The following is a 13,284-nucleotide window of genomic DNA, read 5'->3' as shown; positions in this document are numbered from 1 at the left end:
GGGCATTCCAGCAATTGAGTTGTATTTTACCTTAGGCGTCTTGAAGCCTGTATGCCCCTGCTCCCCGTAACTCTATTATCTTGTAGGGTCCTTCCCATCCCGGGGTGAGTTTCCCAGTTGTTTTCTCTGTTTGTCGCAGGACCCAATCGCCTTGCTGAAAAGTTCTGGTTATGACCCTCTTGTTGTAGGTCTTGGCTACTTCTTGTTGGTAGGACCATTTTCTCAGTCGGGCAGTTTCTCTCTTTTCGCCGAGTAGGTCGAGACTTAGCGACATTAGCTCGTGGTTTTTTTTCCTGAGATGTAGTCCCCGAGACTGTGGTCTTTACGTGCATTTCGGTGGGGATTATAGCCTCTGCTCCGTATACCAGCGCGTAGGGGGTTTCTTGGGTTGCTGTCTTGGGGGTGGTCTGATAGGCTCAGAGGACTCCGTGCTGCTCCTCTGCCCAGTTTCCCTTGGAACCCTCCAAGCGCTTCTTCAGCATGTGGACTCCGCTTACCTGTTGGACTGGGGGTGTCGCGGCATAGCAAAGGAAAGTCTGATGCCCCAGTCATTGCAGAACTCCTTGAAATTGTGGCTCGTAAACTGGGGGCCTGTTGGGGTCAAAATCGGTCACCACGAAATCAATGTCTGAAAGTCCGTAAAAATCAGCATGAACATTTTTACGAAAAGTAATCCTCGTAAAGATATCTTTACGAAGAGCCTTGCGGTAAAATCTTGTTCAAATCTCAATCAAACCACAAAATACGATTGTCCGAAGGCAACGGACATGTATCCAAATCGGCCGCAGACAAGCTCGAGTATGGCAATCGGACCGCAGACAAGCCAAGCTCGATCGATATGCGGCAACCAAGCATGCACACAGCTCGGTCGCAACGTAGCAACCGAGCTTTGGCCAAGCTCGGTCGCTACGTAGCGACCGAGCTCTTCCGAAACGTCGATACGATACCAGTCCATGCGTTCTCGTCTATCCTTCAATTCTATCTCCCGAAGACTGTAGCAAACTCAGTTCATGTTTTCTGCCATTCTAAATAATCGATCAAACTTTGCGGTAAAAACTGCGGAAAGTCCGTTTTTTATCGAAAGAAGTCGCAATAAACGTTTCCAGTCGGAATACGGCCCAAAGGGACCTAAGACACGACTCGAGGCCCATCTTACGATTTCTTAACCAAAAGCCCGTAAACCGTAGGACGGTTTATGCTTGGTTCGCAAGGGAAGATAAATGTCAAGTTTCCGCGGATAAATACGGAATTTTAAAGATAATTACGAAGATCGGAAAAAATGGAATATCTCCATTTTATGCTATGATGGCTTAAGGGCAGAAGAGTAAAAGCGTAAACCGACCTTGGAGCAAGTATATAAGGAGTCCTAGGCGAGAGGCATGGGGGGACAACTTTTTAGACTCGGAATTCTCTGCACTTAGAAACTTTAGGCTTTATTCTCGACAAGTTCGGTTTCTATGACTGGCACTCAATTACTAGACGAACTCGCCCAGGCAGTTCGATCTCTTGTCCAGCTCTATCAATTGAACTACGTTCGGCTTGATCTTTGAAAGGGGTACGTATACAGCCTTTAACAAGGTTCAGTCCGAAATCAATCAAAAACCTTTTCTGTATCTATTTTGTCTTTTGTTATCGAGCTGCGACTCAACTAGGTTTGAGCTATTAGGCCGCTAGAACTAAATAACTCGCTGACAGCCTTTGCGGCCAAAGCTTTCATGATCTCTTGTAATGATCGCAACGCTCTTACGCGGACTCGAAATAAGATCTACTGTTTTCTCTAAACTCGTTTGTTATCTTTTCATGATTTCCGCATATATTTGGTCACTTGTCGTTGGCTCTCGCAGAGATCCGGGACCTCTGGGAAATTAGGTTTTTCCTAGTTTCTCAATTTAAATGGAAATCGACAGTGCGAATTTCGGTTTCCACAGGGCCGTTGTCGGTGACGATTTCTTCTGGAACCCCGAACCGTGTGATTATGTTTGTCCATATGAACTTTCTGATCTGGAGATCGGTTATTCTGCTGAGTGCTTCTGCCTCGATCCATTTCGAAAAGTAGTCTATCACTATTAGGAGGAAGACCTTCTGTAACACCCCTGAACCGTCCTAGGCATAGGTCGACCCATCGGCCAACAATCAAACAAGAACATGACCGACAGACGACCCACACCAAGGGTTGGAGATGAAAGGCCAACCGGCCAGCAACCAATCAAACAAGAACATGACTGACCGTCCAACCCAACACCATAGTCCGGAAGCGCTACATGACGGGCTAGGGACAATCCAGTCAAAGTCACAGAACTTAGTCCCAAACTTCGACCAGTTCATCCACTAACACGTCCCGCTAAATCATGGCTTAAGGCTTTGCAACCCGTTCTATGAGTTAACGGTTCCGTTAGATCGCGGCCAAAGGCTTTTCAACCCGTACCTAAACCTAACGTTGAGTTTAGACCGGACAAGTCTATTTATCAGAGAACCATTGTAATGAATATAAAACATCACTTTTATTAAATATAATAAAGATTCGTTACAAGTAAAATATTACAGATGGATCCAGGCCAAGTGCCAATATCCAGTCAAAAGACTTTAACTAGTACCGTTTTACAAAAGGAAAGGCAAAAGTACTTCCGGTGCTCCTAACGTCCAGCTTCCATGCTACCCGGTCTCCCACTAAGGTTTCCTGCAACGATAGGTGAGTTTAATGAGTAACCTAATGTCACTCAGTTAGCCAGGGCCCCAACTAACAAATACAACTCCTCGCCATCCCAACCCCAAACAATCTAAGACGAGGAGTTCACCTAACAATAACACAACAATAATAATTATCACTCGAGACTTCCCCCATGGAAACCCGAGTGACTCAACAAGAACATAAATAAGATAAGCAGCAGAATATAATCCACCATTAGCATAATAATATAATATATGCTATGACGCTCTACACCTTAACTACACATCCTCACTCGAGCTCTCTAATCACATACACAACCATGGAACACCTAACTCGCAGCCACAAAGGCACACTGGTTATAACATCCAACAGAACTGACATGTAACCCTGATAAGGTATCACATGACGGAGCATGCTTTCTAGCAACCTCTCCGTACAGAGCATACTTTGTGCAACCTCTCTGCCCAGCCGCGTAGGGACATACTCTAGCAACCTTCCTTGCCGCAAACTAACATGAAGCACCCACCAAAGATACCACATGACGGAGCATGCTTTCTAGCAACCTCCCCGTACAGAGCATGCTTTATGCAACCTCTCTGCCAAGCCGCGTAGGGACATGCTTACGTAACCTTCCTTGCCGCGTAACACCCAAAACACAAGTCTAGCATTGCTGATCAGGCAAGTTATCGGCAAAGCTTGATACTAAACACTAGTACCAGCAATCCGCCCTATATGGCCTAGGATGCTAAGTACTACACAAACTAGGAACTCAGCCTATATGGCCTAGATCCCTTACTAACTCAACCATACACGTACTAGAAATTCGGTCTATATGACCTAAGTTGCCTAGTACTAACATATAATCAACTGAAACAACAACATCACAATCCATGCATGCAAACCGATAATAACGCAATAGCAATAATCATCTATGCATGCTATCTAACAGCCTAGAAATCAACCAAGGATAGATTCCAGAATACCTATCTATCCACAACCTAGCAATATTATCTAAGGGTTCGCATTCGCTAACTAACCAAGCAACCTAACAATCAGCATGTTACTACGATTCCCAAACAATAACTAAGCATGCTATCAACTCAACCAAACCTCGACTATTAACTAATCAAACCGTTACTAAGTTAGACCCAGCCTCCTGCCATGATCCAACCTCCAAGTAACGGGAACCTGCATGAAAACAAGTCAGCAATCAATTTCCGTGACTCACCGTGTTTGGTTCGTTGTGGCTTTGACCCTTGCCCGAATCCTCGACCAAAACCATTTCTTGAACTCCTCAAGTAGCCTCCTATCCCAACTGATCTTAATGGCGTGCCTAACCCTGAATGGCCTCCCTTGAACAACTCTCAACTCAAACAGAAACTTCTCTAGGCGTCGATCCAAAACTGGTGTAGTAACTTGTGGGAACCGAAATTCGCACTGTCGATTTCCGTTTAAATAAGGAAACTAGGAAAACCCTAATTTCCCAGAGGTCCCGGATCTCTGCGAGAGCCAACGACAAGTGATCGAATATATGCGGAAATCATGAAAAGATAACAAACGAGTTTAGAGAAAACAGTAGATCTTATTTCGAGTCCGCGTAAGAGCGTTGCGATCATTACAAGAGAATACAAAGGCTTTGGCCGCAGGGGGCCGTCAGCGAGTTACCTAGTTCTAGCAACATAAAACCCTAATCCTAGTTGAGTCGCAGCTCGATAACAAAGGACGAAAAAGATATCTAAAAGGCTTAGATTGATTTTGGACTGAACCTTGTTAAAGGCTGCCTACGTACCCCTTTCGAGGATCAAGCCGAACGTAGTTCAATTGATAGAGCTGGACAAGAGATCGAACTGCCTGGGCGAGTTCGTCTAGTAATTGAGTGCCAGTCATAGAAACCGAACTTGTCGAAAATAAGCCTAAAGTTTCTAAGTGCAGAGAATTCCGAATCTAAAAAGTTCTCTCCCTTGCTCCTCGCCTAGGACTCCTTATATACTAGCTCCAAGGTCGGTTTACGCTTTTACTCTTCTGCCCTTAAGTCGTCATAGCATAAAAATGGAGATATTCCATTTTTCCCGATCTTCACAATTATCTTCAAAACTTCCGTATTTATCCGCGGAAACTTGACATTTATCCTTCCTTGTGGACCAAGCGTAAACCAGGCTGTGGTTTACGGGCTTTTGGTTAGGAAAATCATAGGATGGGCCTCGAGTCGTGTTTTAGGTCCCTTTGGGCCGTCTTCCGACTCGACGCGTTTACTACGAGTTTTCCGCGGTTTCTAATCCGCGAAGTTTGATCGATGAATTAGAATGGCGGGAAACATGGACTGAGCTTGCTACAGTCTTCGGGAGATAGCATTCGAAGGTTTTGACGAGAATGCAAGAACTGGTGTCGTATTGACGTTTGGAAAGGTTCAATCGCTACACAGCGACCGAACTTTGGCTCGAGCCCGGTTGCTTCGTAGCGACCGAGCGGGACGAGCGCTCGGTCGCTATGTAGCGACCGAGCTTGGCTGAGCTCGGTCGCTACGTAGCGACCGAGCGGGACGATCGCTCGGTCGCTACGTAGCGACCGAGCAGGACGATCGCTCGGTCGCTACGTAGCGACCAAGCGGGACGATCGCTCGGTCGCTACGTAGCGACTGAGCTTTGGCTCGAGCTCGGTCGCTACGTAGCGACCGAGCGGGACGATCGCTCGGTCGCTACGTAGCGACCAAGCTTTGGCTCGAGCTCGGTCGCTACGTAGCGACCGAGCGGGACGATCGCTCGGTCGCTACGTAGCGACCGAGCTTGGCTGAGCTCGGTCGCTACGTAGCGACCGAGCGGGACGATCGCTCGGTCGCTACGTAGCGACCGAGCTTTGGCTCGAGCTCGGTCGCTACGTAGCGACCGAGCGGGACGATCGCTTGGTCACTACGTAGCGACCGAGCTTTGGCTCGAGCTCGGTCGCTACGTAGGGACCGAGCGGGACGATCGCTCGGTCGCTACGTAGCGACGAGCTTGGCTGAGCTCGGTCGCTACGTAGCGACCAAGCGGGACGATCGCTCGGTCGCTACGCAGCGACCGAGCTTTGGCTCGAGCTCGGTCGTTACGTAGCGACCGAGCGGGACGATCGCTCGGTCGCTACGTAGCGACCGAGCTTTGGCTCGAGCTCGGTCGCCACTTAGCGACCTAGCGGGACGATCGCTCGGTCGCTACGTAGCGACCGAGCTTTGGCTCGAGCTCGGTCGCTACGTAGCGACCGAGCGGGACGATCGCTCGGTCGCTACGTAGCGACCGAGCTTGGCTGAGCTCGGTCGCTACGTAGCGACCGAGCGGGACGATCGCTCGGTCGCTACGTAGCGACCAAGCTTTGGCTCGAGCTCGGTCGCTACGTAGCGACCGAGCGGGACGATCGCTCGGTCGCTACGTAGCGACCGAGCTTGGCTGAGCTCGGTCGCTACGTAGCGACCGAGCGGGACGATCGCTCGGTCGCTACGTAGCGACCGAGCTTTGGCTCGAGCTCGGTCGCTACGTAGCGACCGAGCGGGACGATCGCTTGGTCACTACGTAGCGACCGAGCTTTGGCTCGAGCTCGGTCGCTACGTAGGGACCGAGCGGGACGATCGCTCGGTCGCTACGTAGCGACCGAGCTTGGCTGAGCTCGGTCGCTACCTAGCGACCGAGCGGGACGATCGCTCGGTCGCTACGCAGCGACCGAGCTTTGGCTCGAGCTCGGTCGTTACGTAGCGACCGAGCGGGACGATCGCTCGGTCGCTACGTAGCGACCGAGCTTTGGCTCGAGCTCGGTCGCCACTTAGCGACCTAGCGGGGACGATCGCTCGGTCGCTACGTAGCGACCGAGCTTTGGCTCGAGCTCGGTCGCTACGTAGCGACCGAGCGGGACGATCGCTCGGTTGCTACGTAGCGACCGAAGCTCGGTCGCTACGTAGCGACCGAGCGGGACGATCGCTCGGTCGCTACGTAGCGACCGAGCTTGGCTGAGCTCGGTCGCTACGTAGCGATCGAGCGGGACGATCGCTCGGTCGCTATGTAGCGACTGAGCGGGACGATCGCTCGGTCGCTACGTAGCGACCGAGCTTTGGCTCGAGCGCGGTCGCCACGTAGCGACCGAGCGGGACGATCGCTCGGTCGCTACGTAGCGACCGAGCGGGACGATCGCTCGGTCGCTACGTAGCGACCGAGCTTTGGCTCGAGCTCGGTCGCTACGTAGCGACCGAGCGGGACGATCGCTCGGTCGCTACGTAGCGACCGAGCTTTGGCTCGAGCTCGGTCGCTACGTAGCGACCGAGCGGGACGATCGCTTGGTCACTACGTAGCGACCGAGCTTTGGCTCGAGCTCGGTCGCTACGTAGGACCGAGCGGGACGATCACTCGGTCGCTACGTAGCGACCGAGCTTGGCTGAGCTCGGTCGCTACGTAGCGACCGAGCGGGACGATCGCTCGGTCCGCTACGCAGCGACCGAGCTTTGGCTCGAGCTCGGTCGTTACGTAGCGACCGAGCGGGACGATCGCTCGGTCGCTACGTAGCGACCGAGCTTTGGCTCGAGCTCGGTCGCCACTTAGCGACCTAGCGGGACGATCGCTCGGTCGCTACGTAGCGACGAGCTTTGGCTCGAGCTCGGTCGCTACGTAGCGACCGAGCGGGACGATCGCTCGGTCGCTACGTAGCGACCGAGCTTGGCTGAGCTCGGTCGCTACGTAGCGACCGAGCGGGACGATCGCTCGGTCGCTACGTAGCGACCAAGCTTTGGCTCGAGCTCGGTCGCTACGTAGCGACCGAGCGGGACGATCGCTCGGTCGCTACGTAGCGACCGAGCTTGGCTGAGCTCGGTCGCTACGTAGCGACCGAGCGGGACGATCGCTCGGTCGCTACGTAGCGACCGAGCTTTGGCTCGAGCTCGGTCGCTACGTAGCGACCGAGCGGGACGATCGCTGGTCACTACGTAGCGACCGAGCTTTGGCTCGAGCTCGGTCGCTACGTAGGGACCGAGCGGGACGATCGCTCGGTCGCTACGTAGCGACCGAGCTTGGCTGAGCTCGGTCGCTACCTAGCGACCGAGCGGGACGATCGCTCGGTCGCTACGCAGCGACCGAGCTTTGGCTCGAGCTCGTCGTTACGTAGCGACCGAGCGGACGATCGCTCGGTCGCTACGTAGCGACCGAGCTTTGGCTCGAGCTCGGTCGCCACTTAGCGACCTAGCGGGACGATCGCTCGGTCGCTACGTAGCGACCGAGCTTTGGCTCGAGCTCGGTCGCTACGTAGCGACCGAGCGGGACGATCGCTCGGTTGCTACGTAGCGACCGAAGCTCGGTCGCTACGTAGCGACCGAGCGGGACGATCGCTCGGTCGCTACGTAGCGACCGAGCTTGGCTGAGCTCGGTCGCTACGTAGCGATCGAGCGGGACGATCGCTCGGTCGCTATGTAGCGACCGAGCGGGACGATCGCTCGGTCGCTACGTAGCGACCGAGCTTTGGCTCGAGCGCGGTCGCCACGTAGCGACCGAGCGGGACGATCGCTCGGTCGCTACGTAGCGACCGAGCGGGACGATCGCTCGGTCGCTACGTAGCGACCGAGCTTTGGCTCGAGCTCGGTCGCTACGTAGCGACCGAGCGGGACGATCGCTCGGTCGCTACGTAGCGACCGAGCTTTGGCTCGAGCTCGGTCGCTACGTAGCGACCGAGCGGGACGATCGCTTGGTCACTACGTAGCGACCGAGCTTTGGCTCGAGCTCGGTCGCTACGTAGGGACCGAGCGGGACGATCACTCGGTCGCTACGTAGCGACCGAGCTTGGCTGAGCTCGGTCGCTACGTAGCGACCGAGCGGGACGATCGCTCGGTCGCTACGCAGCGACCGAGCTTTGGCTCGAGCTCGGTCGTTACGTAGCGACCGAGCGGGACGATCGCTCGGTCGCTACGTAGCGACCGAGCTTTGGCTCGAGCTCGGTCGCCACTTAGCGACCTAGCGGGACGATCGCTCGGTCGCTACGTAGCGACCGAGCTTTGGCTCGAGCTCGGTCGCTACGTAGCGACCGAGCGGGACGATCGCTCGGTCGCTACGTAGCGACCGAGCTTGGCTGAGCTCGGTCGCTACGTAGCGACCGAGCGGGACGATCGCTCGGTCGCTACGTAGCGACCAAGCTTTGCTCGAGCTCGGTCGCTACGTAGCGACCGAGCGGGACGATCGCTCGGTCGCTACGTAGCGACCGAGCTTGGCTGAGCTCGGTCGCTACGTAGCGACCGAGCGGGACGATCGCTCGGTCGCTACGTAGCGACCGAGCTTTGGCTCGAGCTCTCGGTCGCTACGTAGCGACCGAGCGGGACGATCGCTTGGTCACTACGTAGCGACCGAGCTTTGGCTCGAGCTCGGTCGCTACGTAGGGACCGAGCGGGACGATCGCTCGGTCGCTACGTAGCGACCGAGCTTGGCTGAGCTCGGTCGCTACCTAGCGACCGAGCGGGACGATCGCTCGGTCGCTACGCAGCGACCGAGCTTTGGCTCGAGCTCGGTCGTTACGTAGCGACCGAGCGGGACGATCGCTCGGTCGCTACGTAGCGACCGAGCTTTGGCTCGAGCTCGTCGCCACTTAGCGACCTAGCGGGACGATCGCTCGGTCGCTACGTAGCGACCGAGCTTTGGCTCGAGCTCGGTCGCTACGTAGCGACCGAGCGGGACGATCGCTCGGTCGCTACGTAGCGACCGAGCTTGGCTGAGCTCGGTCGCTACGTAGCGACCGAGCGGGACGATCGCTCGGTTGCTACGTGCGACCGAAGCTCGGTCGCTACGTAGCGACCGAGAGCGGGACGCGTCGCTCGGTCGCTACGTAGCGACCGAGCTGGCTGAGCTCGGTCGCTACGTAGCGATCGAGCGGGACGATCGCTCGGTCGCTATGTAGCGACCGAGCGGGACGATCGCTCGGTCGCTACGTAGCGACCGAGCTTTGGCTCGAGCGCGGTCGCCACGTAGCGACCGAGCGGGACGATCGCTCGGTCGCTACGTAGCGACCGAGCGGGACGAATCGCTCGGTCGCTACGTAGCGACCGAGCGGGACGATCGCTCGGTCGCTACGTAGCGACCGAGCTTTGGCTCGAGCTCGGTCGCTACGTAGCGACCGAGCGGGACGATCGCTCGGTCGCTACGTAGCGACTGAGCTTTGGCACGAGCTCGGTCGCTACGTAGCGACCGAGTGGGACGATTGCTTGGTCGCTACGTAGCGACCGAGCGAGACGGATGCTCGGTCGCTATGTAGCGACCGAGCTGTGTGCATGCTTGGTCGCTGCGTATCGATCGAGCTTGGCTTGTCCGCGGTCTGATTTCCATACTCGAGCTTGTCCGCGGCCGATTTGGATACGTGTCCGTTGCCTTCGGACAATCGGTATTTAGTGGTTCGATTGAGATTTGGACGATATTTTACTGCAAGGCTGTTCGTAAAGATATCTCTACGAAGATTACTTTTCGTAAAAACGGTTATGCTGATTTTTACGGACTTTCAGACATTGATTCCGTCGTGACCGATTTTGACCCCAACAGTTAGCCCCCCAGCTCGTTAGAATCATGAGCTTCTAGCGTGAGGTTCTAGCGAGTGGCTTTAGGCAAGTTAGGTGAGTTAGGCGGAATTAATGGTTGAAAAGGTCTGTGGTAAGTGATCTTCTCGCTCTCCTAAAAGTAGAAAACGCGATAAGATTGGGGCTGCGCCTTATGACGGCTGCCTACGTACCCTTGTTGAAGGGATCAAGCCTTTCGTAGTTCGTCTTTGAGTTAAGGATCTTATGACCAGTTTTCTAGTGAAACCTTTATGGTCTAGTTTTTATGTAGCGGTTATAAGGCGTGTTGCTGCCAATGGCATTTTGTATGGATGTAGAAGAAAAACTACGAGTTGTCATCTCGTAATCTAACTCTGTGTGAATTGCTATATCCGTAATCTGTTTCGAGAGTTTTCCGCAGTGTGTAAACTTGCGGGATTTCTGAAGATTCTCGAATATTGGCAAAGAGACAAATTTTGGGATCTCGTATCAGGGTGTTTGATACTATGCCTAGAGATGTTAGAGACCAGTGCGCTGGGTTTAGGGCAAGACCTAGGTTTACTCCTGGTTTTAGAGGGTGCGATGACTAATTCGACTTACGTATCCCGTTTCAGTTTCATCCTGATTCCATACCGATTTAAAGTCCGCGATAGGTTCTCGGCTTATACGACTTGTATGGTTGGAATCGAGCATCTCTCCGGAGATCGGAAGTGCTGGACCAAAATTTTGGATTTCTTTTATAGCGCTATTATCCTTGTGTCGGATGTACGAGAGTCATCTCTACGAGATGGCTAAGTCTGTTTAGGACGTTGAGAGTTTGTTGTGATCAGCAACAAACTTAATGGTAAAAAATACCGTTTCGAGTCTTCGCGAAGGATATGTTTTGAGAAGATGTTAGTGCGTATGACTGTCTGGTCTTCCAAGAAAATGTTTTTATCGAGGAAGGAAATTTTGTCGAAGAACGAATCTTCAGGCGTCTGCGACGTCTCGCGATGCTGAAGATTTGTTATTCTTTTGTATGCCGCGTTTCGGGCTCGAAATGTTCGCGGGTTTGTAGATGTTTCGCGATGTTGCAAGGGTTTAGTCTTAGCCTGCGTTTGAGAAACATTCTGGTTTGACTACAAATGTTCGCAGCCAAAATTGTTGTTCCTGTTTGGATGCTAATAGTTTTATTTGCGATCGAGGAATTATGACTGAGGTGTCATGTAAATTTGTCCATGGGAACAGGCGTGTTCCTTCATAGTGTTTTGTGAAGTGTTGGCCATCCGAGATCTATTTCGTGGATTCTTTAGGATGTTTCGTATAGCTCTAGGAGCTTTGTTCTGAATTTTTCCTTACATGCTGCGTATTACGGTTAAAACGTTGCGGGCTTGGAGGAGCGTATTGAACTTGGTCAATTTTCGAAAAGTTTCGATTTTCCGTTAACCGTTTGGTTGTTAGGAATTAGTTTCGTTACGAAGAATTTATCATATGATTTCCGACTGTGGGCTATACGATAATTTATCATATCACATAACCGATTTTACGAAGGTCGTAACTCAGTGATATGTATACATATGTCAAAGTAGCATTGTTTCTGCGGGTTCTACGAGAAACGTTCCCGTTGTGATTTTGCTTAGGTGAAAGTTGCTTGGAGTTACCCATGGAGTATTACCGAGTTTATTTCAATACGATCTAGTCGCGGGACGTTTTTCATAGGTTACGCTTGGACTGTGATTTGGTTGTTTTCCACGTTGACGACTTGGGATATGTCGGTTCCGAGAAATTGCCAGAAATGAATCGGTTTTAAGACGACGTTCATGTCTCTAACTTTTTCTCTTTTAGGAAGCGAGCTTGATATGTGTGGCGATCGTTTCTCGACTTTCGGAGAGTTTAGATCGGTTTGCAAGATCTGGATGACCAATTATGGAACAATATATCGAGACAGGAAAAATCGCTTAAAACTTAGTTCGCTAGACTATCCGCCTAGGTTTTACGTTCCCTAAAGTTCTATGGCAGCCTCAAAGTAATTTCCTACGAAAACTCCAAGTCTGATTTCAAAAATTTCAAGTCGGAAATACCTTAGTTCTCTCGAAGATGCAGTTTTGTCCCTTCTCAGTTTTGCGTGCTCATTTCCGTTTCCTATTCTCGTGTATGTTCGCCATTTCCGATATTGGTGTTTATCCTTTGAAACTTGACATTTATCTTCCGAACTTGACTGTTATCTTCTCCTTAGATAAGACGTCGATTTTTGTAAAAAAAAGTTCAACGTAATCGTATAGTTAAGGCGGCTAAGGTGTTAAGTTAACCATTGCCGTTTTATACGATTAATCTGAATCCATGCGAGAAAATAGGTCTTTGCGGTTTGTTTTTTTTTTTTTTTTTTTTCTTCATATCGTAAAGTCTCAATGGTAACTTCAATCGAGGCGAAACAAGAGACGTTTCGATCGATATTCGAAAGTGAACGCAAAGATGGAGGTAGGGTGAGCAGAAACAAGCCAAGGAGTTTAAGATGAGGTTTACTTGTTTTTGTCGTAAAATCTCAACGGAAACTCCGATTGAGACGAAACGAAAAGCGTTTCAATGAGAATTCAAAGGAGAACGCAAAGGAGGACCCCTTTGAGGCCTGACAGGACGCTATAGCGAGTGAGGATGTCATCTCGGTCGCTATAGCGAGTGGAAGGGAGCCGAGACGAGTCCCACTTGTTTTCGTCGTAAAATCTCAACGGAAACTCCGATTGAGACGAAACGAAAAGCGTTTCGAAGAGGATTCAAAGAAGAACGCAAAGGAGGAACCCTTTGAGGACTTACAGGTCGCTACGTAGCGACTGACAGTCTGACAGGTCGCTACGTAGCGAGTGGAAGCAAGCCGAGAAGAGTCCTACTTGTTTTCGTCGTAAAATCAAAACGGAAACTCCAATTGAGACGAAACGAAAAGCGTTTCGACGAGGATTCAAAAGAGAACCCAAAGGAGGACCTTTCTGAGGCCTTACAGGTCGCTACGTAGCGACTGACAGTCTGACAGGTCGCTACGTAGCGAGTGGAAGCAAGCCGAGACGAGTCCCACTTGTTTTCGTCGTAAAATCTCAACGGAAACTCCGATTGAGACGAAACGAAA

The sequence above is a fragment of the Brassica rapa genome, chromosome A06 (assembly GCF_000309985.2).
Source record: "Brassica rapa cultivar Chiifu-401-42 chromosome A06, CAAS_Brap_v3.01, whole genome shotgun sequence".
Classification (NCBI taxonomy): domain Eukaryota; kingdom Viridiplantae; phylum Streptophyta; class Magnoliopsida; order Brassicales; family Brassicaceae; genus Brassica; species Brassica rapa.
The sequence above is the reverse complement of the archived record's forward strand: the minus strand, read 5'-3'. Positions refer to the sequence as shown.